The sequence below is a fragment of the Phoenix dactylifera genome, chromosome 12 (assembly GCF_051530095.1).
Source record: "Phoenix dactylifera cultivar Ajwa chromosome 12, Ajwa_hap1_PhDact_Kaust_v1.1, whole genome shotgun sequence".
In the NCBI taxonomy this organism is placed as follows: Eukaryota; Viridiplantae; Streptophyta; class Magnoliopsida; order Arecales; family Arecaceae; genus Phoenix; species Phoenix dactylifera.
In genome coordinates, this window is record NC_143201.1 from 8,515,080 (window position 1) to 8,540,379 (window position 25,300).

The 25,300-nt window shown below is 40.4% G+C and overlaps 1 long non-coding RNA gene across 1 annotated transcript; it reads right to left on the minus strand.

Annotated features, from left to right (window-relative positions):
- Nucleotides 1–5,591: 5,591 nt before the first annotated feature.
- Nucleotides 5,592–9,334, minus strand: LOC148700393 (uncharacterized). The gene is made up of 3 exons (XR_015971947.2): nucleotides 8,797–9,334; nucleotides 7,418–7,468; nucleotides 5,592–5,762 (listed from the first exon to the last, which is right to left on the minus strand). It is a non-coding gene; the product is annotated as an uncharacterized LOC148700393 (long non-coding RNA).
- Nucleotides 9,335–25,300: the final 15,966 nt, after the last annotated feature.

Consider the following 25,300-nt stretch of genomic DNA (forward strand, 5'->3'; position numbering starts at 1 on the left):
GATTTCATAGGATCCAGAGTTATCAATCTCGTTGCATGCTTCTCTTAGCTCATTTACAAACAAACATTGTGGACGAAAGATTAAACCCCACAACTTACCGTGTTTGTAGGCATGCAGTCTATGGGAATGCAAGCGTGACGCCTAAACTCTGAATGCAGGAAAATTGGTGAACCTTGTGATGTAAAACTAAACTTGCATATTTTGTGCCTACTAACCTAATGAGAGAGTCCATGGATCTTTTCTTTATAAAAATAGTAATCGATTGTGTTTGGACTGTGTTGCTGCTGGAAATCGGTATGACCTAGGCATTAAGTTGGTGACCGTCATTAGAGCTTTTGGAACCTCCTAATCTCCCAAAGCATAGGGTTGGGTCGGAACCCATCACCAATACTGTGTTTGTTAGAAAATAGCTAGTTATATGATCGAGTTGTTACTAATTGTGAGAAGAGTTTGAGATGCAGAGAACTCTCCGCACGCCCTTTGCATGGGCCATATGCCAAGTTTTGAATGGTCACCCCATCACTTGGTGACAAGCTTTTATTGGTTGGTTCACCTTATGGCATGGCCGATTCGGAGATATGTTAAGTTGGATAGGTCATTATGAATATCTTTGCTATATTTGTCTCGGAGTGGGGTAGGGCGATTAGGGTTTCCGAACGAAAGGGGATTGGTAGTGTTAGATCAAGTTGGTTGGACAAATCGGATATGATAAAGCTATAAAAATATTTTTCTATATAATTTTTTTTCTTGCATTGGTAAAAGAGATTTGCAAAAAGATTTATATTCGATGGGATTCGAGATAGATTTTACCATCATTTCTATCTATTTTGGAACCATTGCAGGGTAGGTGTGGCACGTTTTGGTGTGAAGTTTCCTTAACGCATTTGATTCCTACCTAAATGCAAAACCTTGTCGGTGGTAGTTGAGGAAGAAGAGAAAAAGAAGTGGGAACGGAACGGTGGGTTCTGCATCAATAAACGCGTGGTGTTAGGTAGGCCGGGGAAATGACCCCAAGAGTCAACAGGAGTACTTATATTAAACCCTGCCAAAGCTAAATAATAAAAAGTATGGTGCCAACGTCAGACGTGACGTAATTATAACTTTGATTTTTATCCGTACGTCGTTGGTGGGCAAAGCGTGAGTCATTAAAGTTTGCAGAGTAATGCTATGGGGCTGTGTATGGGTAAAGTTGAACATACCTTCAATTTCTATAATTTTTTAACTTTTTGCAAGAGCTGTCTAGTTACCCCACAAGCTGGTGTTCATGCTGCGAAGTGTAGAACAATTTCTGAGGAAACTTATTGGCGCTCTTTAATTATCACAGAACTTGTTGGTGGGATCCCATTCTCAAATAAAAGAGAAGAGCGGTAACAAGCCAAACATCCAAAATAGGTATGTATATTTATGTCACTAGCATTGGATTAGCCGAAAAAATAATGATAGAAAACAAAGGATAGAGAGTAGTATGGATTTAGATACCTTAATGTCTAAGAATTTTTGCTACCATCAACCACTTTTTAAAGGAGTTGGAGAAGAGGTATCGTACTGGGATATGATAGTAATAATTAAATTACAACTACTCCTAGAGTAAACCTATAAGTAGACAAAACTAAGATAAGATAAAATTCATTGAATTGGATGTTGTGAGGTCATTCATAGAGTATAATTCTATCTATTTATACTAAAGTATAATAATTGCCTACTCTGATAGTTTCTATCTATGTTGGGCTTCCGCCTCTAGTAGTTCTAGCAACTGTTTACACCACATTTTAACAATCTAGCTAACGGTCAAGAACAAGTGCCTTGTGGATTAGGTTGATCGAATCAAAGTAGGCGCAAATTGCATGACTTTTGTTAAGATTAAATAGAGTTCGCTTGTGAAATCACATATGGGTGAAGACCGGGGCCGAAAAGATAAAATTTGGTCATAAGGTGGAAAACTAGGCTGACTGATTAAGTCCTGAGTCGGTCTAACAAAAGACCGAAGTGAATATACCAGTCTTAGATTTTCAAGAACTAAAAACTATATTGTAGGCTGAAGGAAGACAGCCAACACAAATTATATTAGGATAAGTGAAAGGCCAACTATTAGCTTAATAGCTGCAGAATGATCCTACTTGTTCGTAGTCAGAAGACGATTGGCAGCAATTACCATAACTATTAGGGGCAGAGATCCAACATGGGAAGCAACTATTAAAGAGGACAGTTCTTGTATTTATGGATAGTTATTGTGTATTAGTATAAATAAATAGAATTGTACTCTGAATAGGCCTTTTTATGATCAATCCTTATCAGTTTGTTAACCTTTATCATAGTTGTTTACACTACACTGGTTTATTGAAACAACAACAGGGTTTTACCAGCATATGTAAAAAATGCTGGCAATTTAAACTTTGTCCAGTATTTTATATTCTTTTTTTTTGCTATAATTGATCATCTAGTGTCATTATGATAAGAAGTTTAATAGATACAATTAAACTTCTATTTATGGGTCAGACGGTCTACTTGAGCCCAAAGCATTTCGAATGGCCATAAGCTCCGATTTTAAGCCTGGTGGGTCAGGACAGGCTTGAAACACTACAAGAAATTTGAACATTAGCGACGCTTTTTTTGGCTATTAGCGACGCTTTTAAGTGTCGGTAGAAACCATTCTGACGCTTTACAAAGCGTCGGTAAAGCGTCGCCTATGCTACAGTGGAAAAAACATTTTCCGACGCTTTCAAAAGCGTCGCTAATTACAATTTAGCGACGCTTTTAAGCGTCGCTCTTTCCCGACGCTTTAAAGCGTCGCTAATTACCATTTGCCAAGAAAATTACCATTGGTGGTCTGCATCTTCTCCTCCATTCCATGGTGCTGATAGAACACAAAGAGAAATATAAACAACCTTCCCGATCGGTACCTTCATTCCATCCATGCAGAGTGGTTGGGTTTGGCTATATAAACAGTTTTTTTTTTCAGATCCGCCGATGTGGGACTAAAATGAGGTGGTTTTTTGGCTTCCGACGACGCTTAAAAGCGTCGTTATTTAACAACGCTAAAAAGCGTCGTTATTTAAGCGTCGTCATTAGCCGACGTTTTTTATGTTGACGGGGGAAAAATTTTTGCCGACGCTTGGAATAAGATAAGAGTCGGAAATTTACTTTTTTGGCGTAGCGAAATATGAGCCTACTTAGTAAAACAGTTAGGGCTCGGGTTTATTTCAGCCCAGACCGAGCCTGATTCCACCTGAATTTTATAAAATATATAATTTATTTTTATGCCTTAGAAATTCAGTTTTGGTAACTAAAAAAATATTAATAGCTCTTTCCCATGCTACAGTATTCCTTATGAACCATCATAAACAAAAGTCCATGCGCCTTATCAATCCATTCAAATTGTTAATTTTTGCAACTATTTCTTTTTATAGTTTTGAAACTAAAAAAAGAGCCTGGAAGAGGCCTGACTCGAAAGCTTGAACGCCAAGCACCAGGCTTGTGCTCGGAAACTAGCCCTAAAGGCCAAGCCTAGGCCCGACAAATTTCAATTACACCATTGGTTGAGCCCCTCTTAGCCTAATAGGTCTAGACACGATGCTGTTGCAACGGCATATAGTAGATATATGCCGACAATCACCAACCATCAGTTTCCTTTCTTCATTAAAAAACCGTTCCCGTGTGCTCCTTTTTGCCAACCTTTATATTAAAGATTTTTATGTTATAAAGGTAATCACCTTTATATTATATTAAATCTTATGTGAACTTACTGAACTTTAAATTAAATTCCCAACGAATAGCATGGATGAGTGTTTGAGAATCTTCAGGGTTCAAAATTAAATGAAGAATCTTTAGAAACTTGTAACTGAAACCATCAAACCCACCTAGTCTGACCCAGCTTGATGTGCTAATTTACTAGAATGCGGAAAATAACTCTTCAAAATGGCTGGCTGGCTACTTCAAAGTTTTCAAGTCAAAAATAACATGTTGGATTATGTGTTTTATGTTGAATTACCAAGATACTTTGTAAAATATTTAAATCACATAAAAAAGGAAATCTAACAATTATAATAAAATAGTGGTAAGAAAATATCTGGCTTGTGAGGTGTGAGAGGCACGCCAAGAGACGCACTGTCCTAAAGCCGTTGTTGCCTCCCCACGTGCAGGTATTGGCGGTCAACGACGGCTCCAAGATACAACCCAAACGGCTCACAGCGGGCCTAATCTACAGTGCACGTCTGTAGTAGGCAGATTACCTAGTCTATATCGGTTGCCCAAAAATATAAAATAATATAGAAAATTGTAAAAGAGAGAATAGTGGTAGAGAGAAACAATGAGAGCAAGAAGAAGACTCTTGTATTGTATATATGTTGTTATGCAAGGAATGGCTCCTTTATAGGCCTTTTGCAATTCAACCATAATGATTGAATACTTATGGCCTCATTAAGGCCATAATGAGAGATAATGGAAAGTTTTGAAACTTCCAAATGGAATTAAAATACTTAAAGGTTGCAACAACTCTTTTACAAATTTGGGGGTTACAAATCTTTTAATTTACACCTCTTTAAAACTTTTCAAAATTCATTGAAATTCCAACATTTTATACATATATTTGTAGGCAAAAAACTATCTACATGTAGCACGAAACAACATCGTTAATCACTTGGGCTATACTGCAGGTATACATATGCAGTATGCTGCAGGTACATATGGAGCCTGCATACTAGGGAGGTGATTGTTGGTTCTATCACTCTCCAAATCTAGAACATGACATAGCCACGATACCATAGGGTATCACCCATGATAACGCAAAGCTAACTACAACAATCTTTATAAAAGTCTAACTAATACGAAATAATAAAAACAGGTCCAAAATCTTCCATCAATGAAAAAAAAAAAAAAAAACAAGGTGATGATATAGAGTTTAGCATTGTGAATGATAAATGTGAATGCTACAATAAGACAAAAATTACAAGCAACAAACTCATACCTACGTCTACTCCTCAAGACACTTTTATTGGAAATTTTCACTATAATATCTTTAAGATCCCAACAAGATTGTTTTGAACGGTTCACAATCAACCTAATTGATTTTTTACATAAAATCAACCAAAACCACCTCCCCTAAGCTTGATATAGTCCATTTCAAATTTTGGATGGACTTTTTTTCTGAAGTTTCAACTTTTGAAACTTGTTACAACAAAGTATAAAAATCTGCAATAAAAATAAACTAAAGCTCCTTAAAAACAATTTGACTAAGGGTCTGTTTAAAGAAGCTGTTGGTAGTAGAACTTTTAGAAGTAGAGCTTTTGGAAATAGAGCTTTTATGAAAAGTTGTTTGTTATTTGGTAACTACATTTCTAAAGTGCTGTGCCACTTTAACATGTATTTGGTAAACAAATTAAGAAAGTACTTTTGGTATGACAAAATGACCATAAAGAACATTGCATAGTATTATACAACAGAGCACAAAAAAATATAATATATATTAATACATAAATATATGATATAGTGTAATATTTGTCACACCCCGGATTCGGATCTGTGACACGGCTATGCTATTGCCGACTATCGCCCACAATAGCACGAAGCCTCATACATGGATAACAGGGTAGTCAAACCAACCAAACCTTTATATATGAAAGCATTCTTAGTACAACATGCTGGTCAGTATCCAAATACAGAGCTTCTATGTAGTTTATGTACACAAAGTATACTTATTTTACCCCAAAGGAAAGAAGCCCTGATACCAAATTAAAGTGTCTCTGACACCTATCAGTGGTGAGGATCTAAAAGAAAAATGTAAATGAACGGATATGAGCTACACGGCTCAGTAAGTAATCATACATAATCTTATTGGATCAAACATAATAATTCATGCGATTAGCATCATTTAAAGGAGATAGCAGTTATAGCAAAATACAACATTTCATAGAGGATATATTCAAAAACCCGTCGTAAAATAATGTATGCTTTGGCCAGGCACGTTCATAAATGTCACGGCCCGCCTGCGCAGGGCACGTGACTATCGGGCCCACATGAGGAGAAAACATGGGGCTTCCCTGCCAGATGTTGGCCGGTTCCGGAGTCCATACGTGCGCGCATGCGCCGCACTTAACCCCTCACCGATTTTGCTTCTCCCCAAAATGCATCTGCAGGATTTGGAAACACCCGCCTCATATACCCAGGCTCTGGATCGAGCCTCATGATCATGCTTCAAATATCATTTTCATGCAATATATCATAATCATAATTCATACCCAATCATATATTCATAAAGAAATACCATTTAACCAAATTCATGAATCACATACAATCATATGCTTGATCCTAATTTTGAGAATACACCATATCAAATATTATTTCATCATTTCATACTTATAACTTAAACAGTAATTTGCAATCAATAAGATTTGTGCAGGGTCACTTACATCAAATATGATAGCCATGTTTATGCAGGATTTGAGAGGCTAACCTATACATCAAATGTCCGTTGTTCCATATATAATGATACACTTGAACCATGCTAACCTTGGTAAATCATGCACATCTACTAGCATATGCTTGGTCATGCAAAAATACTAAACATGTCTTAATAGGGTTTGAGAAGCTGACATGTATACTATATAACAAATCATCATGATAAAATATTCATGCTGAGTAAACAATTCAGTGTTTTATATCAATCAAGAATTTTCATGAAATGCACATATATAACCGTGCCTCCGGCATGCCGTGGTCATACTCTCAGATGCTACTGCGAAGTCATTCTCGGCCACTGGCGGGGCCAGCTCAGTTATTAGGCAGCTACTGGCGGGGCTGGCTCAGTCATTCTCGGCCACTGGCAAGGCCGGCTCAGTTGCATTCGATCAGTAGCTCTTAAGAGTCCGTAAACATTACTTCTTGTAGGTAGTACCTCATGGATGCTACGGCGAATTCATTATCGGTCACTGGCGAGGCCTGCTCAGTTATTAGTCGGCCACTGACGGGGCTGGCTCAGTCATTATCGGCCACTGGCAAGGCCGGCTCAGTTGCATTCGGCCCGTACCAATAAGAACCCTTAGGTACCCTTTGCAAGCAGTGCACACAACTAGATGCAGTTCATCATCTTATTTCATATGGATATCACAATTACATAGCAATGTAACCCAATTCATCTTGCATGCATAATAAAATCTGCATAAGCTCAATACATGCATAATCATACATTATATGGCTAAAACATACCACTCATATACATGATGCATAATTCATAACACAAGATACATAATTCACAATAAAGTTGGGACAGGTTAATTACATGCGTGATCCATAGAAGATTAGGACAGGTTACTTACTTTTTATAATACACCCATTCATGAAATATATATACAAATAACACTTTAAAATCTTAATAAACTTAGTACTCACAAGATCCACAATAAGATTAAAATAGATTACTTACCTCAATTCGCTTTCCAAATTCCTCAAGTCCTGGTGATAAATCTTTAATCACCTAAAACAACATCATAGGGATCACATTATTCTCCATTTATTTATTATAAAATTTCTTAGTTCATCATACTATAAACTTACTTGCTTGGATCCCATCCAAGGATCCAGCCTAAGTCCAATTTATCCAATTTAGAGCCTTTGGGGCTCAATTTAAAACCAGATTGGGTCCACATAGGTTAATTTTTAATTAAAGGATTGGGCCTGGTTCATGATTGAGTCCAGCCTTTTCTAGCCAATTCGGTCTTCTGATCTAGTCAATAGGCTTAGTCCTAAGTTTACTTGGGTTTAATTTTGGTTCAGGGCCAATGTGGCTCATTTGGGCCTGAGTCAAGGTCAGCCCAGGGTCAATTTGGCCTCAAATTAGTTGAATTGAGTCTAAATTGGGCCTGATTCATATTCAATTGGGTCTGCTGGAACTAACTCAACTTAATTGGATTCGGACCCAAATTAATTTGGGCTTAATTCGGTTTGGATTTGACCTAATTTGCAGTTTGGGCTCGTCCAGACTTAGCCCAATCTGATTGTGCTCGGGTTTAGGTTCACTTGGCTAAACCAATTTCTAATTATTGGGCTTAACGGATTTCGGACCCGAACCCGGATCCGTCCCGTTAGGCCGGACCCGTTAAGGGTCTCTTCTCTTCTTTTTTTTTTCTTTTCCTTTTCCCTCTCCTTTTTTTTTCTTTTTCTTTTTCTTTCTCTCTCTTTTCTTTTCTTTTTCTTCTCTTCTCCGGAACCTTCCTGACTCCCTCCTCTCTTCACCCTTTCTCCTCCTCTCTTCTCCGACGAAGGAAGGACGGCGAGCGGAAGGGGGTCCGGGCCACGACCGGCGGCGTCCGCGGCCAGGCCCGCGACGCCTTCGGCCGCGCCTGCGGCCGATGCCCGCGGCCAAGCCCCGCGGCGTCCCCGGCCGAGCCCGCGGCGCTCTCGGCCGTGCCTGCGGTCGACGCTCGTGCCGACAGTGCTCGCGGCCGAAGCCGGCGGCCACTGCACATGACAATGAGCCGGTGAGTCCCCTCTTCCTCTTTTCTTCTTTCTTTCCTTCTTTCCTTCTTTCTTTTCTTCTTCTTTTCTTTGTTATCCCGAGGCTTCCATCTCTGTTTTCTTACGGGATGGAGAAGAGAAACCTAGGACAGCAGTGCTCTCCAGCCCTCAAGGTGGCCGCCACCGAGAGCCGGTGATGCCTGTGGTCGATGGCCTGCCGACGGCCACAGGTGCCTCCCCTTCTCTTTCCAACTCCATTGGTTCCTCCCCTTTCCCTCTCCCTCTTCTTCTTCCTTTCTTTCTTTTAAATTTTGAATAAATTAGAAGACATGGAGGAAGGGGGCTTACCTAGCTTCCAGGGCGCCGACGACGCTCGCGGCCGCACGCGGTGAGTCTTCTTCCTTCCCTTTCCTTTCTCTCTTTGTTTCTTTCTTTCTTTGTTATCTCGAATACATCAAGAGGAGAGAAGGCAGGGGGGTTTTGGGATTTCTTAAGCGGTAGTCACCGTTTTAGTAGCACTGCTTCAGCTGCACCCGGTGCCGACAGCTGGACTCCTCTGTCCTCTCAATTAAATGAGGTGGCAGCCCTCAAATGGGCTGCCAACCATGGGCCCAAAAGGATATTGGGCTCAGATTGGGCCCGGATATTACAATATTATTGTAATGTAATATAATATTATTATAATATAGTAATATAATATTATATTTATAGTCAAATGCAATAACAAAGATATAAAATATTATAATTATTGGCGTAAATTAATTTTCTACAATATAACAAATTTTCTAGGTAGGTGATGAAATTGGTTAAACAATTATTAAAGGGACAATTTGTGTAATTGTTATATTTTATCATTGATATTTTGGTTAAAAAACAGCTTTCCGACCGGCCCTAAAAGTATTTTTCTGGAAAGTTCCAAAATGAAGCTTCTCTCAAAAAGCCGTTTTAGCTTTCCAAAAAACTATTTTTAGCTTTCTAGGCAAGCTAAAACAACTTTTCGAAATTTTTACCAAACATCCCTATTTTATCTAAAAGTACTTTTGAAGGGCTAGAAAGTATTTTTTAGCCCTCCAAAAGTTCTCGTAAATAGGGCCTAAGAATTGATGGACCTCTTGGAATTAGTGGTTGGACTTAAATTGACTTGAATGCTTTACACTAGCTCTCCTTGATAGCAGAAGATATGATCTTCAAACCTATCACTTAATGGACTTGATTTTTTCTTGTTTTTCTTTTTCTTTGTATGTCCCTTGTCTTCCTTAAGTGTTTCCTTGCATTTATAGCTTCAAAAAGTAGTTGGAAGACTTTTTTAGCCATTAGACAGACTAAAAGAGCAATTATGAGGCGAAACAACCATTTTGATTTTGCAGAAAAATTAGTTGTTACTATTGTTAGGGGCAAACGGGTCGACTCGGCTTCCTCAGGGGTCGACTCGTGATCTTTAGGGGTCGACTCGAGAAAACACTTATTTTTGTTACGCTCTATCTTTTGCCTGTGGTCACTGTGGGATCAGCTCTTCTAGTCTTTATGGTCGACTAGTCCATGACCGGGGTTGACTCATTGTCCCCCAGGGTCAACTTGTTAAAAGCTAATTTTGGTTGCTTTTTGTCTTTTGTCTGTGGCCATTATTAAGTCGTTTCGTTAGATTTTGGGGTTGACTCTTGTTCTACATGAGTCAACTTATGGTCTTCATGGATTGACTCAAAAATATGTAATGTTTCACCTCTTTCTATCTTTCGTTTGAACTGTGCTCAGGTTGACTCGGCTGATCTAGGGGCGACTCGAGGAAGTGTGCCATTCTTTGTTAATGTTTTGGGGTGGACTCGTGTTGTCCTGGGGTCGACTCCTAAAATTGCCCAAAATTGAAGTTTTCTGTTTTAGCCCGTAGACATTTAGGGGTCAGCTCCTGGCATTCTTGAGGTTGACTCCTCTACTATAGAGCGTCATAAACTTGAGTTTCATTCTTCCATTTCAAGTGTTTGAACCGATATATTGTTGGCTTCCTGCGGACATTCTTGTACACTCTAAACAAGTGATTAGTAAATTTTTTAATTTAAATATTTTGTATCATCAAAATCAAATATTTTGTGTCAACAATCTCCTCCTTTTTGATGATGACAAAACCTTTGAGTATCAAAAGAAAATAGTATTGATAAAAATAACATTTTTTTTGATACTAAAGTAATTTATGAAATGTCACTTTTACCCTTAATTGAATCATGCATAAATAGTGCTTCAATTTCTATTGACTTGTATTTCCTTAAAACTTTGTATCTTATTAATCTTTTTGATTGTGTTCATATAAACTCTTATCTACATGTTATTTTACTTTTGCTCTTTCTTATTTGATTATAACCATAATTCTTCTCCTTTTTGTCATAATCAAAAAGATAAGATGATGAAAAGTAAGTACTTGAAGTAAATCTATGCAAAGAGACATACACACAAAAAAGATAACTTCATTGCATTCTGAATTTAAAGATACATCAATAAGTCCTACATCTGAAATATCTTGGAATCTATACAGAACAAGAAGATGAAGGTTTTCTAGGTGACTAATCAGAGGATGAAGATAAAGATGAAGATAAACTTTGATAGGGATGGTAAATAGTAGAGTGCCTTGATCTATAGGAAGATGGTCTAGAGGGGCCAGGCTGAGTAGATGAGGGATGAATGGGTCAACCGGCTCCCATTTCCTAAGGAAGAGACTAATCATCTCAATGAGAGTAGATGATGGGGACATCAGATCTATTCATCCGGATTGAGTCGGGCCCCAGATTGGGTCCAATCTAGTCCGCATCATGTTTCTTTTATTGCCTTATTAGTTGCTTTTATTTGAGTCGATTTGGTTGTGTTTCTGTTATTTTAGAATCAATTTGGTTGTTGAGTTAAGTGATTGGATAAATTGATCAATGTAAGACCTAATTATAAAGGTCCAATTTTGGGTGTGTTCAATTAGTTTAATGTCTAATATTAGCAAGGTTTAATTTGGTATGTAATCAATTAATTGACTTAGTCAATTAATTGAAGGGTTCAAGTTTGGTTAGTTGTTAATTGTTTGACTTGGTCACTTTATGATATAAGACTAGGGGTGGCAAAATATGACCCGCGTGTTCGACCCGCCATAAACAGGTTTGGGTTTGGCCTAAACAGGTTCGGGTCGTAAACAGGTCGACCTGTTTAACCTGTTTATTAATTGGGTCGGATACGGGTTTTAAATGTCTGGCCCGTTTAACCCATTTAACCCGTTTAATATATGGGCCAGGCTTTTTTTATTATCCGGGAACAAATGCCTCATGCCCTCAGCCCAACGGATCCTTGAAGAACCAAAACAAAGGCAAAACCCTAGGTGGAAATAAAACCCTTCTCGGCTTCTCCCCTCGTTCCCCTCGCTCCTCGCGCTGGCCTCCTCCGGACCCCCAGCCATCAAAATCTCCAAATCCTCTTGCCCTCCACCATGGACGACGTCTGCGAGGGGAGGGAGTTCTCCTTCCCTCACTAGGAGGAGCGCATCCTCCAATGGTGGAAGGAAGTCGCCGCCTTCGAGACCCAGCTGAAGCGCACTGAGTCCATGCTCGAGTACATCTTCTATGACGCCCCCCCCCTTCGCCACCGGCCTCCCACACTACGGCCACATTCTCGCTGGCACCTTGAATCGACAACTCTCCAAAGTTCTTTTTATTGCGGCGCCCTCCTCCTAAATCGAAGAAATCTATCTTCAAAACCCTACCCCAAAGAAATCCCCAACCCCTTGCTCTCGCGCGGTGATTCCTTTCGTCTTCTTTCACTGCGATCGTTGTTTTGAGATGGCGGTGAAGATCGGAATGATGGATTCGACCCATCGCCGAGGACGAGGCCACCTCCTTCGCGGGCTCCTCTCTCGGCCCCTTCAAGGACCGCAACAAGGCCGCGCTCCGTGGCTTGACTTCTTCGGCTCACGCCCAATTCCACCACCACCGACTTTTCTGCGGCCGCCATTCCGGATTTCCGCCACCGTAGAGATCCCTGCGTCGTCGATAACGCTTCCTCCAACTCCCCCAGCCCTCCGATCTGAGTGGTGAGACTTCTTTGCCTTATTAACTTTTATTTTTTTTATTAAATAGGTTAAACAGGTCGAGTCGGATTACCCGTTTAATAAACATGTCGAATTTAGGTTGTAATTTTCTGATTTGTTTAATAAACAGGTCGGATTCAGGTTTATAATTTTCTAACCCGACCTGCATCTGACCCGACCCATTTATGTCTGATCCGATCCGATTGCTATCCCTATGTAAGGCCTATATAAGAGTCACTCCGCTTATGAATTAAGAATGGAATGATTAAATCAAAAAAACCTAGCCTCTTTTTTACTTCTTCTTCTTCTTCCTACGTCTCTATAACCTCTTCTTCCTACGTCTTTATAACCTCTTCTTCCTCCTCATTCCCTTCTTCTTTCTCTTTCTCTCTTTTTCTTACAGTGGTCCTCCATCAGCTTGGTATCAGAGCCACGCCTTTGCCTCCGTCGCCAAAGCTCTTTGATCTTGTGGCCCTACACTTCCCGCTGTTACTCCGGTCTCCGGATCTTCCCCGCCCCTTAGGCTGTGCCCACGCATGCATCCCCGTCGCCGCCATCTTCCACCCCTTTTCCCTTCCCACTCGATTTCGTTCCCCCTCCTCGGTTTGCCCTGTTCGTGCGCCCTTTTCTCCCCACCGAGAACACCGCACAACGCTTGGCTGGAACCGCACGAGAAGGAAGAGAAGGGGAGAACCCATGTTCCGCCGCCCTTCATTCAGAACTGAGGGAGGAGCACTGCCACTCCCGAGCACCCCCGACGCCATGCTGCCGTCCCATGTCGCCACCCGCTCCCGAGCGCCCCGTCGCCCTGCATTCAGCCGCCACCGCAGGCGCCGCTCCGCCCTCGCCGCCTCTGCCTTCGCCGCGACTGCCTCTGCCTCACCACCGTCCTGAAGCTCCGTCGCCAAGCCGCCTGCCCGAGCTCCGCCACCACCTCTCCTCCTTTTTTTCGTGTCCGCTTCCGCCGAGCCGCCCAAGCCCTAGTTCTTTTTCCCTTGCCGCTCCGCCTCGCCGCCTCCCGCCTCCGCCGAGTTCCGCCACCCTTCGCAGACCCGCCCCCTTCCGCCGCGCCCCGCTTCCCCCCGTTCCGCACCCCCCGCCGTGCGCTACCACTGTCGTCTTCCCCTTCCTCCCCCCCCAGGCCACTTCCTTCTCATTTGCAGGCCCTCGGGCCCAACACAACAGATCGCCCCACCCTCCCTTCTCACGGGCCATGCCCACGCGCCACCAACCCTTGACACTGACCCAATCCGCCCCTTGTCCCCCTCTTTAATTTGAGGGCCCAATAGGCCTTCTGTTATACAGATCCACATCACCCCTTCTTCAATTCAAGGCCTAGCAGGCCCTCTTCTTCAACAGATCCACAATCCCCCCCCCCCCCCCCCCCTCCCCTCCCTCTTCAGGTCCACGACCCTTACGCATTTTCACGGCTTCATCTACCATCCGGCTTCATCTTTCATCACCAGACCTGTACTCGACAGGATCGAGTTTTTTCTACCTGTGAGGAGTTGATGGGAACATCAGAGCTCTTCATTCAGATGATGGAGTCAATAAGTTGTTTTTATTATTAGTCGAATCGATTTGGTTAATTGTTTTTGTTATTGGTCAAGTCAGTTTGGTTAACTGCTTTTGTTTAAGTCAAGTTAATTGGGTTAGCTGTTAACTCGTGTAATTGGATCGAGTGATTGAATCGATTTTAGTATGTAATCAATTCATTGACTTAATCAACTGATTGAGGGTCCAATTTTGGTATGTCGTCAATTATTTGACCTGATGTAAGGCATATATAAAGGCCACCCCTCTCATAAATTAGAAATAGAATGATTGAATAAAAAAAAACCCTAGCCTCCTTTCTACTTCTTCTTCTTCCTCCTTCTTTTCTCTTCTTCCTGCGTCTCTATAGCCTCTTCTTCCTCATTTCCTTCTCCTTCCTCTTTCTTTCTTCTCCCTACAGTGGTCTGTCATCAATGAGTGTGGGTGGGTAGACACTAGAGATATTGGGATGTAAATCTTTATCAATTGCATTGTAAACTACTTTAAAGATTTTCTGTTAAGCCTTTGTGATTATGTATGAAAAGGTTACTAGAGAATTATGATAAAATTTATTTATAAGGTTTGATGCATAATGGAAGGTTGAGAAATTTGGGAATCAATATATAATTAGTTAGAATTGGATCTAAATTAAGTATAAGATGATTGACCATGAAATATTATCATGCATTGTGATTATTTATTATTTAAGTGAACCTGGAAACTCAAAAATTGATAGGGAGGTATACTGTGATATTGCTTAATTTTGAAGATAATTTTTAGAGGTAAATTAAGCTCTATTCATACAAAGTTGTTTAAGATTTGGTCTATGAAATATTTTTATGGTACTTGATTGGAATATTCTTTGAGCTTTGAACCTATATGTAAATTATGAATGAAAACTAGCATGTAGAAATAAAATATGCAAGGTGATACTGCAAAAAGGTTATTTTCTTATTAAGGAATTGATTTTATTTTGAGATCATAAAGTATTCAACTTAGTGGAATTATTAATAATCATTATCCCCATCTTTGGATCAAAATAATAGATCTGATTTATGTCTATCAGAGACTACGTGGTGTGTAATAAACTTCATTTCAAAGTTTGGGTTTATAAGTTGATCTAGAGATTTTTTTACCAATGTTGTTGAGATTCCTCGAGAAATCTAGTTTTGCATTAAGAATTTGAATTTTCAAGGCTTACATGATTATTATAGAAGTTCTAGATATATGCTAAATATCTTGATGAAGAAAACTCTAGGAGAGATGATTAAGTCAGTTTTACTCATGTCTATTGATTTCAAACCTTCTAGCTTGGTGGAGCATTGAAAATTTCTACTGATTGTTTTTCCTCACAGGGGTTTGATTTGGACTCATTTAGTTAAATTGCCAAGAGAATTAAGGTAAATTTATGTTTGAATTATAGTAATTGGCCTATATGATGATTCTGAATGTATTAATTGACTCGATCTAGATGGATGTGCCCGAAGTAAATTAGGGGACGGGAATCAAAGGTTCCTTTTTAGGCTTTATCTGGAAATTAAAATTTTGGATATTTTTAATTTATAATATAAAGTAGTATTTTGATCAAAAGTTACTAGTGAATCTAAAGAATTTTGGTGGTTTGAATTCGAGTATGTAGCGAAAACATAGTAGTATAAATTATTTTTCTAAGTTAGTTAGAAATATTATATCTTTGATTCGACAAGTTTTAATAATAAAAGACAATCTGTTTCATTGTACAGTAGGATTTTCTTGATAAACGAAAGAAAAATATTTTGATTCTTAGATGTTGTTGTGCTATCTTAGGTTCTTCGATTTTATGTCGTTGTGCTATCTTAGCATCTTGAGACTAGAATTAATGGATCATAGATTTTGGATTTTGGATCTGAAATATTTTGGTGTATATCTTTTTCCTCCTAAATCTGAAGCTTACACTACTTCAATTTGATTGAAAGAGATTGAGGTTATCTATCGACCTTAATAAATATTCTACTAAGGGTGGATTGGAGTTGTTTATAATCTAATATTATGGTAGATCGAATAATCAAGAGCACTTGATATGTTGACAAAGAAACTTGATATTCTTATTCAGAATTAACATATTGATTCTCATTTATAAGAGAGAAGTTTGATTTGCATCATCTATAATGATGAAGTTGTATTGATAAATAAAATTATTAGAAACTTGATGATGAGATCAGACTTGTGTATCCCTAACATTTTACAGGCACAACTAAGAAAATTTGCGGCACGAAATTTTTAAAGTAGGGGAGAATGTGAGCCCAACCTCATTGGGCGGGCTTGGTGGCATGGCCAGCATCCAAATCGCAGCTCGAAGGCCCATGTAAACCAAAAATAGGGCAGAGCCCTAGTTGAGCATAGTGGAGGAAGACGAGTCCTCATCCTCTTCGGACTCTGCCGGAGACTAGAAAATCCTAGTCTCCGCTCTATATAAGGTCCTCCCAACTCCCCTTCAAGCACCACTGATGATTGCCGACCACCGTCGCCTCTTTCCTCTCTTTCTTCTTCTTGTGCGTCGTCTACCTAAGGTCACTGTGCTTGCCGAAATCGCAGTCATAGTGCCCATCTAGGTTGATGTAAGGACTTGAATAATTAGAGCGACCTTCTTCTCCCTCTTCCATGACCCTTGGAAATCCGATTTCGACCGATGATCACCAGAATTTGGCCAAAAAAAGGCCAAGCCCCTATTTCCCCTATTTTTGTTTAAAACTCGGTCTTTTTCTTCTATTTTTCGGCTGGTTCCATCGCTTACGCTTGTCGCTGGGGGCTCTCTCTAGTGCCCTGTGGTGGCTTATGGCCATGGTTGAGGTACCAACTGTCGGGATGCTTTTTTCCGCCATTTAAGGGGTCAGAATCTCTATTTTTTTTGATAGATTTGTTGCCGCCAGTTGCCGTTGGTTGGCCATGGGTCTCCTGACCCCAGGCATCACCTGCAACCACCCTCTTCCTTTTCTCTTCCTTGGTTAGAGAGAGAAGCTTCCTTTCTCTTTTCTCTTTTTTCATCCTTTCTCTCTTTTATTTCTCTCTACTGAATTTTCTCTCTCTACTCTCTCTAGAGATGATAGATCCAGTATGATACTCCTCTTCGTGATTCTGGATCGACTCTGATAAAGAGCTTTGATCTATGTTCGGCGAGTGGCTCGCCAACCCCATCTTGGCCCTTTTTGGATATTATTAGATTTGATCACCTTTCATCTCTGTTGAACTATTTGTGCCCTAATCCAAGAAAGATTTGATGAAATCATTTTGATCGGATCGACCCATCGGGCACCCCTGCTTAGTTAGCCCTGTGAGAATGTTGGATTTAAGATTTTTTTTAAAAAAAATATAATAAAATTTTAATGAAAAATATATATTTTGAAAAATTAGGCTCCGAGAAGGATTTTTGAAATTAATTGGATTTATTAGTTGGATTGCATTCGCAAGATAAGTAATGAAACTCTTTTTTTTTAGATCCCTGACAAATTATATATATTTTTTTAATCAAATTATTTTTGATTTATGAAGTTGATGTATAATATTTTATTATTATATGTGCCTCTTTCTAGAATATTGTATGATTATTAATTGAATGTATTGATTTCGATATAGTTTATTTTCGATTAATTTTGATTTCGTATAAATTTATGTATCTTATGATTTGGAATACTGAATATAAAAAAAAGAGTTTTTGATTTGAAATGAATTTAGACTCGCAGCCAGACTATGTATCGATACTCTACTAATGAAGGTTATTCGTTAGTATATCGACACCCTGATAGTGAAAGTTATTCGCTGGTACATCGACACCCTGCCAGTGGAGATTATTTGCCAGTATATTGACACTCTGCCATAGAAGGATGAATCTTACATCACTCGTCAAAGTAAACTTTCTTAGCGTATGTTTCATTGATGACATGTGAGGTCTCACTATTTTTTTGGAAGACATCTAAGCTAATCAAGAGAAACTAATTTTAAAATTTGCAATGGGTGACCACTTTGATTATGTGTGGTATGATGAGCTTACACAGTACACTGTTGACAAGAGTACTTTTAATGTCATGACGAGTGTTGGTGGTGATAAGAGAGAGGCCGCTCCATGATCAAAAAGCGGAGGTGAGAAAACCAACACTGACCACTATCAACAGTATGAGTTGCTAGCATGGTAAGTAACCACATATCAAAGTAGAGGCTAATCCCATTTTTGTTAGTATATGTTGACCTTGGGATTAATTTTGATGATGACAAAACCTTCGAGTAGGTTATTAATGCTTATATGTTTTGGAGCAGTTAAAGTTGTTTTTCAAGAAAGTCTTAGAAGCTTGAGCATCCAGCAAAGCATAAAGAAGCTCAAAAGATAAAATTTTTAAGTTAGAGATAGGTTTTGAGGTGTTCAAAAGTTTCTGAAGCATGAGAGTGGACTCTAGTTGGCCAAGAAACGATCTCATGGTGTCACTGGTAATGAAGATTTAGCACTTTGGGCATCATGAGTTAACCTTAGGGGTCTGGGCGGTGACCTCCAAGTCGACTCCTGCACCCTGGAGCCGAGTGGCACTTTTGGCACAAACCTAGAGTCAACCTATAGGTCAACCCCTGGGCCATGTGTTGACCTGCAGGTCAACCCCTAACATACCACAGGCGAGAAACAAAGCAATGCACTTTCTGACTTCTTTAGAAGTCGACCTTGCAGTCAACCCCTAAGATAGGTGTCAGACCTATAGGTCGACCCCTCTATTTGCATAGGCTATAATGACTAGTTGTTTGATATGAAGATGGTGCATTTAATGACTTCTAACCACTCTCCAAAAGTCACCAACGGCTAGTAATCATTCTCTAGAAACTTTTTGTCGTAAATGGGCTTCCAAAAGGTGGAAAACAAGAACAAGAATAAGAGACATTAAGAGGGAAAAACACATTCAAAGCTGAAGAGCATTCATTGAGTGAGAAACATTCAATACAACTTCAACATCTACTCCAAGAGTATTCACTAAGTATTTCCAGCTGAAGTGGACATCGAAATGCTTCTCCTAGAAATTCTAAAGTGTTTCAATTGATTTTATTTCTGCTCATTAAGGACTTTTTTATTGTGTTATTCACTATTTTATCAATTGTATCTCTTTATATTTAGGGGAACAAGTTTTAGTTGTGCTGAAACTTAGGAAAAGATTGATCCATACCTCAAAACAATGCGTGCAAGGCTTTCTTGTGCTTGAAAAATGAGTGACTAGCTTAGAAAAAGCTAGGGTTATTGGTCAGTAGTATCCGATGTGCTATCATTTGGGAACTAGTGGTTTGAAATTTTCAAGTAGGAAGCTTGGGGAGTAGATGCTAGGTTCGGCACCGAACTACTATAAATCTTTTGTGTTTGTAGTGCCTTGATTATTTGCATTGCGCATCTCTTTCGTTACTTTACTTATTTCTCTTTAGTGTTTGCATATGTGCTAGATTTCAAGCTAATCCAAATGAATCTCACTTAATTGTTGTTTAAAGAATCCTAAGATACTTAAATGACACTCAAAACTTATGTTTATAGTATTGTTGAGTGTACCGAGCCATCTGCCTCCACAGAGATGCCTTCAGACATAGAGATTAGAGCCTCAAATATATTTACTGACACAGATAGTAGCAAAATTGAGGCACCACATCTCGGGCCTGCGCTTCTTGGTGACCAGTCAACTCAGAAAGATTGAAGATATTGAGAGGGAGACGAGGACCTTATAGACCTCTGTGGAGAAGGACGTCAAGCATTTTTACTTCTCAAGCACAGAGGATTGGAGCAGAGATTCAGGGAATGCTCAAGGAGGTTCGGGATGAGTTAAGGCAACTAATCAAGTCTCTTGTTTCATCTGCATCTACTGATGGCGGACCACTGTAGGGAGAAGAGAGAAAGAGGAAGAAGAAGGGAAGGAAGAGGAAGAAGAGGTAATAGAGACGCAGGAAGAAGAGAAGAGGAGAAAGAAGAAGAAGAAGAAGAAGAATCAGAAAGAAGGCTAGGGTTTTTTTGATTCAATCATTCCATTCCTAATTCACAAGCGGGGGTGGCCCTTATATAGGCCTTACATTATGAATTGACCAAGTCAAATATTTAACAACTAACCAAACTTGGACCCTTCAATTAATTGACTAAGTCAATTAATTGATTACATACCAAATTAAATCTTACTAATATTAGAACATTAAACCAATTGATCATACCGAAAATTGGACCTTTATAACTAGGTATTACATTGACCAATTGATCCAATCACTTGACTCAACAACCAAATCGACTCCAAAATAATAGAAACACAACCAAATCGACTCAAACAAAAGCAACTAATAAGGCAATAAAAAAAACATGATGCAGACTAGATTGGACCCAATATGGGCCCGACTCAATCTGGATGAATAGCTCTGATGTCCCCATCAACTCCTTCCAGGTGGAAAAAACTTGACCTCGCCGAGTGCAGATCTGGTTGGAAAAATTTCTGCAGGCATGACGAAGGTGGTGCTGTTGGGACCAAAGTTGGTGAAGAAGAAGGTAAACGCATCCATAACAAGGAAGCCGAAGTGGTTGCCTGGCGTGGTCCAATGGTCGTAGGGGATGGCGAAGTCGAGCAGGTACACCGTCATCATGAAGAACTCGATCGCCTGGATCGTGAACTGGCTGATGATGTCAATGTGGACCACGATGAACCAGTACCCCGAGACGGTGTCGCAGAGCGTCAATTAGAGTCTGGGCCCTTGTGATCCTGAACACTTCTTCGACATGCCTTGGGAACCATCCGAGCACAGGCCTGATGGGCCCGTGGAAGACCAGGGGGCGGGCTGTTGAAAATGGGCCCGAAGGCCTGCAGGCTAGAAGGCCTGCCACAGAAGGTTTGTGGAGGGAGGGCCTGATGGCCCGCTGGGTTAGAAGTGGAGGGCGAGGATTGGGGGGCCTATTGGGCCCGATGTTTCGGGAGGGGGGGTTTGATGACCCGTTGTGAAGGGGAAAGAAGAAGGTTGGGAGAAGAGACCGGAGGTGGTGAGAAAGGAAGTTGGCCGAAAGAGAGAATGCAGGGGAAAAGGATGAGAGGAAAGAGGGGAGGCGGAGCGAGGGAGACGACGGCGGAGGCGATGGAGCGCGGGCGGAGCAGCGGATGGGAGGGGTGAAGATGGGACTCGGCGGCGGCAGGGAAGGCCGAGGAGGCGATAGAGGAAATGCTTAGGAAGGAGGCGCTCGACGGCGAGGGCCCACGGCTTGCAGGTGTGGTGGTACAAGCGGCGTGGCTCGGCGGAGACGCAGCGAGGGGCGGCCGATCGATGAAGATGAATAGGTAAGGGTTTTTTTTATCTGGCACGTGCGGTCACATGCGTACCCCTCTTTTTTTTGGGGAACTTTTACGAGTTCGGCTTATCAAGTTCGGGTTTTTAGCCACAACCCGCTCCGATACCTGTAACGGGTTTGTCACGTGTAAATCATGTGCGCTCCTTTTTTTTTTTTTGAAACAGACTCGGGCTAGTGGGTAACGAGCTAATGTGTTTGGCTCTTACTCGTTAACGCCGATCTTCTTCAACCTCCCGACGGATTCGGACAAGAACACGGTGGCGGCCATGCATTCCTCTGGGTGGTGCAGCCTTGAACAGGGAAGGGGGAAGGGCGGGGCGGAGCGGCAGGTTTTGGTGACGGTGATGGAAGACCTGGAAAAGGTGGTGGGATAGGGGTTTGGTGACGGTAAAGTCGAAGTCGGACGCGAACGGGCCGACGCTAGGTGATGCGGCAGTCGTGGGCTTGATGGTTGGTGGGGAGGAAATGCCAATGGGGTTTTCCCCTTTTTTTTTCTAGTGCAATCGGGAAAGAAAGAGAAGCTAGATCCCAGGACTTTAGCAGATAACTTGGATTGGGACTCTAGCAACAGGGGCAAAGCCAGCCTGCTCTAATACCAAGCTGATGACGGACCACTACAGGGAGAAGAGAGAAAGAGGAAGGAGAAGAAAAGGAGGAGGAAGAAGAGGTTATAGAGACACAGGAAGAAGAGGTTATAGAGACGAAAGAAGAAAAGAGGAGAAAGAAGCAGAAAGGAGGCTACGGTTTTTTTTATTCAATCATTCCATTCCTAATTCATGAGAGGAGTGGCCTTTATATAGGCCTTACATCAGGTCAAACAATTGACGACATACCAAAATTGGACCGTCAATCAGTTGACTAAGTCGACGGATTGATTACATACCAAAATCAATCTAATCACTCGACCCAATTACACGACTTAATGGGTAACCCAATTGACTTGACTTAAACAAAAGCAACTAACCAAATTGACTCGACCAATAACAAAAGCAACTAACCAAATTGACTCGACCAATAATACAAATAACTATTTGACTCCATCATCTGAATGAAGGGCTCTGATGTCCCCATCACTCATCCTATGTCAGATTTTCTTATTTTAGAATTTATCCATTTATGTTCCGATATCATTTGTAACAACTCAAAATCTTATCTAAAAAGGCTAATACGTTCAATTAAGAATCATACAATAATCTAGAAAGAGGCATATATAATAATAAAATACTATGCATCAACTTCATAAATCAAAAATAATTCAATTAAGAAAATATCTATAATTTGCCCATAGGTCTAAAAAAAGAGTTACACTACTTATCTTGCGAATGCAATCCAATTAACAGATCCAATTAATCTCAAAAATTCTTCTCAAAGCGTAAAATTCCAAAAATTATATTTTTTATTAAAATTTTATCATAATTATTTTTTAAAAAATAAAAATCTTAAATTACAACACCTTCACAAGGCTGACCAAGCAGTGGTGCCCGACATCTGGGTCAATCCGATCAAAGGGATTTCACCGAATTTTGCTCGGACTAGGGTACAGATGGTTCAATAGAGATCAGGAGGTGATCAGATCTAACAATATGCAAAAATGACCAAGATGGGGCTTACGTGCCACCGGCCGAGCATGGATCAAGCCCCTTCACCAAGGTTGATCCAGAATCACGAAGAGGAGTATCATACTGGACCTATTATTTCTAAAGAGAGAGTAGAGAGAGAAAATTTAGTAGAGAGAGAAATGAAGCTTCTCTCTCTAACCAAGAGGAAGGACGAGGGTGATTGTAGGTGATGCTTGGAGTCAAGAAACCCATGGCCGGCCAACGGCGGCCGATGGCCGGCGGCGACTGGCGGCCAATAATAACAAATCAATAAAACAAATTAGGGGTTCCAACCCCTTAAACCGTGGAACAAAGCATCCCGGGTGGTTGGTACCTCAAACATAGCCATAAGCCGCCGTGGGGCACCGAAAAGAGCTCTCGGTGACAAGCGTTGGTAGTGGAACCAGCTAAAAAACTAAAGAAGAAGATCGATTTTTACACAAAAATAGGAGAAACATGCGCTTTGCCCCTTATCGACCAAATTCTGACGATCACCTGCCGAAATCGGACTTCCAAGGGTCACGGAAGAAGGGGAAAAAGCAATTGATCAATAATCAAATGCCGTTGAAAAGCAATTGATGCAAACCAAAAGTGAAATTGAAGTCATAAACTAACAATCATGCTCTATGATCAATAATCTACTACTGTCACACCCTACCATTAAACTTCACCCTAAGGATATTCATGCTTTGCCATCCATACTATATGATAGCCACTTTAGTGCCTCAAGTTTGAAAATCATGAAGAAACCCAACAAAGACATGTAAAGAATTTAGAATCCTAATCTAAGCATGCATGCACCAAAAACTAAGCTATAAAATTATAAAGAAATAAAAAAAGAGAAACATTCCTAGGCATTAATGAAATAGAAGGTATTCCACCATGACTTCCAAAATTGTAGGACACGATTATTTTGCTTTGTGCCCTTGGATGAAGAATTGCCGCTATTGTAGTATTCGATCCACCTACAGGACCCTGCTACCTCATGATCACCACTCGATGCTTCTAGGACTATTGAAACAACACAATTGCTTTCAAGGGAGATATTTGATGTAGGTCTAAAATCCTTAGGACAGAGATATACCTATCCTAGGGGTTTCCAAAGTACCTAGGTAAGAAAGATTTTTTTTAAAAAAGGACTAATTTAGGTGAAGCAAATAAATGTAAAGTAGAAATTAAAAGATAACTAATTGCTATGACGCTAACCTAAAATATTTTTACGAAGGGAAGGTAAAACACCTGCCTCCCCAGAAATCCTGGAAATGAAAGGGACTATGATAATATGCAAGAACTAAGATAAATTATATTAATGCAAAAAATAAACCAAAGCTAGAAAAGAAAAGAGAAGAAACCCCCTCCTTTTAACTCGTTGAATCCTAAATTAGACCCATCTACACACCTCTTCGAGTTCTTCGCATCCTCTAGGAACATAGAAGGCTAAGAACTGCAACCTTCCATATAGGGAAGCCTTCATCTCAAGAAGCATGCTCTTGCAAAGGCTCAGAACTTCTTCAAGACTTGGCAATTCCTAGCAATCTCTTGATAGCGCCTGATCCGTTGGAGGCTAGGGTTTATATCGGAGGTGGTCTAGAGATCATTCTCATCTTGATCCACAATAGAATTTTAGAAATCTACAGAAAACATTCTATTGCAGGGCTTGCAATGATCCTCTCAAAGGTCACAAGCTGCTGAAGTGGCTGAAGAGGTAGGAATGATCCAGAAGTTCTTGTGAAAAAGAAGCTCTTACATGTTAATGAAAACTTGTCACAATAGGGTAAAACCACAAGTAAAGATCAACTTGAGGAGTTAGCATTTGGGTACAGGTCGACTCTACCGTCGACAGGGTCAGCATCATTCTTATACAACCAGCACCAATTAGTTAGGGATCGTAGGCAAGCGATCGATGGTCAAGACTCATCATCAGTTGGTTTCCTCCTACAGCTGTTAGCAGCATCAATATGGTACTAACAACAGGGGCATACCTTCAGTAAAGTACCAATAGTAGTACTATAGGTTGACTCCAAGAAGGCCTAAGACCCTTTTTTTTTCCCCATAAAACTGAATACCATGCATAGAATTAAGTGTGGCAAGGCTAACTCCTTTTATTTGGAATTTCGAGAGCCTGGTGTCTTCCACGATAAGGGGCATTTCGATCCGGGAAAAAGAAAAATGGCTGCTCCTACAAATACAAAAAAAAAAAGGACCAATTCTCTACAAATAAAAATCCAGTAGCCATTTTCGTAAAATACAGGAAAAAGAGAATATATATACCTGTATGAACATAGCATTAACATATTATGGAGTGACCATTGCCCCATTTTATAGCAAGAATTCCGACATGCAATTACAACTCAACCAACG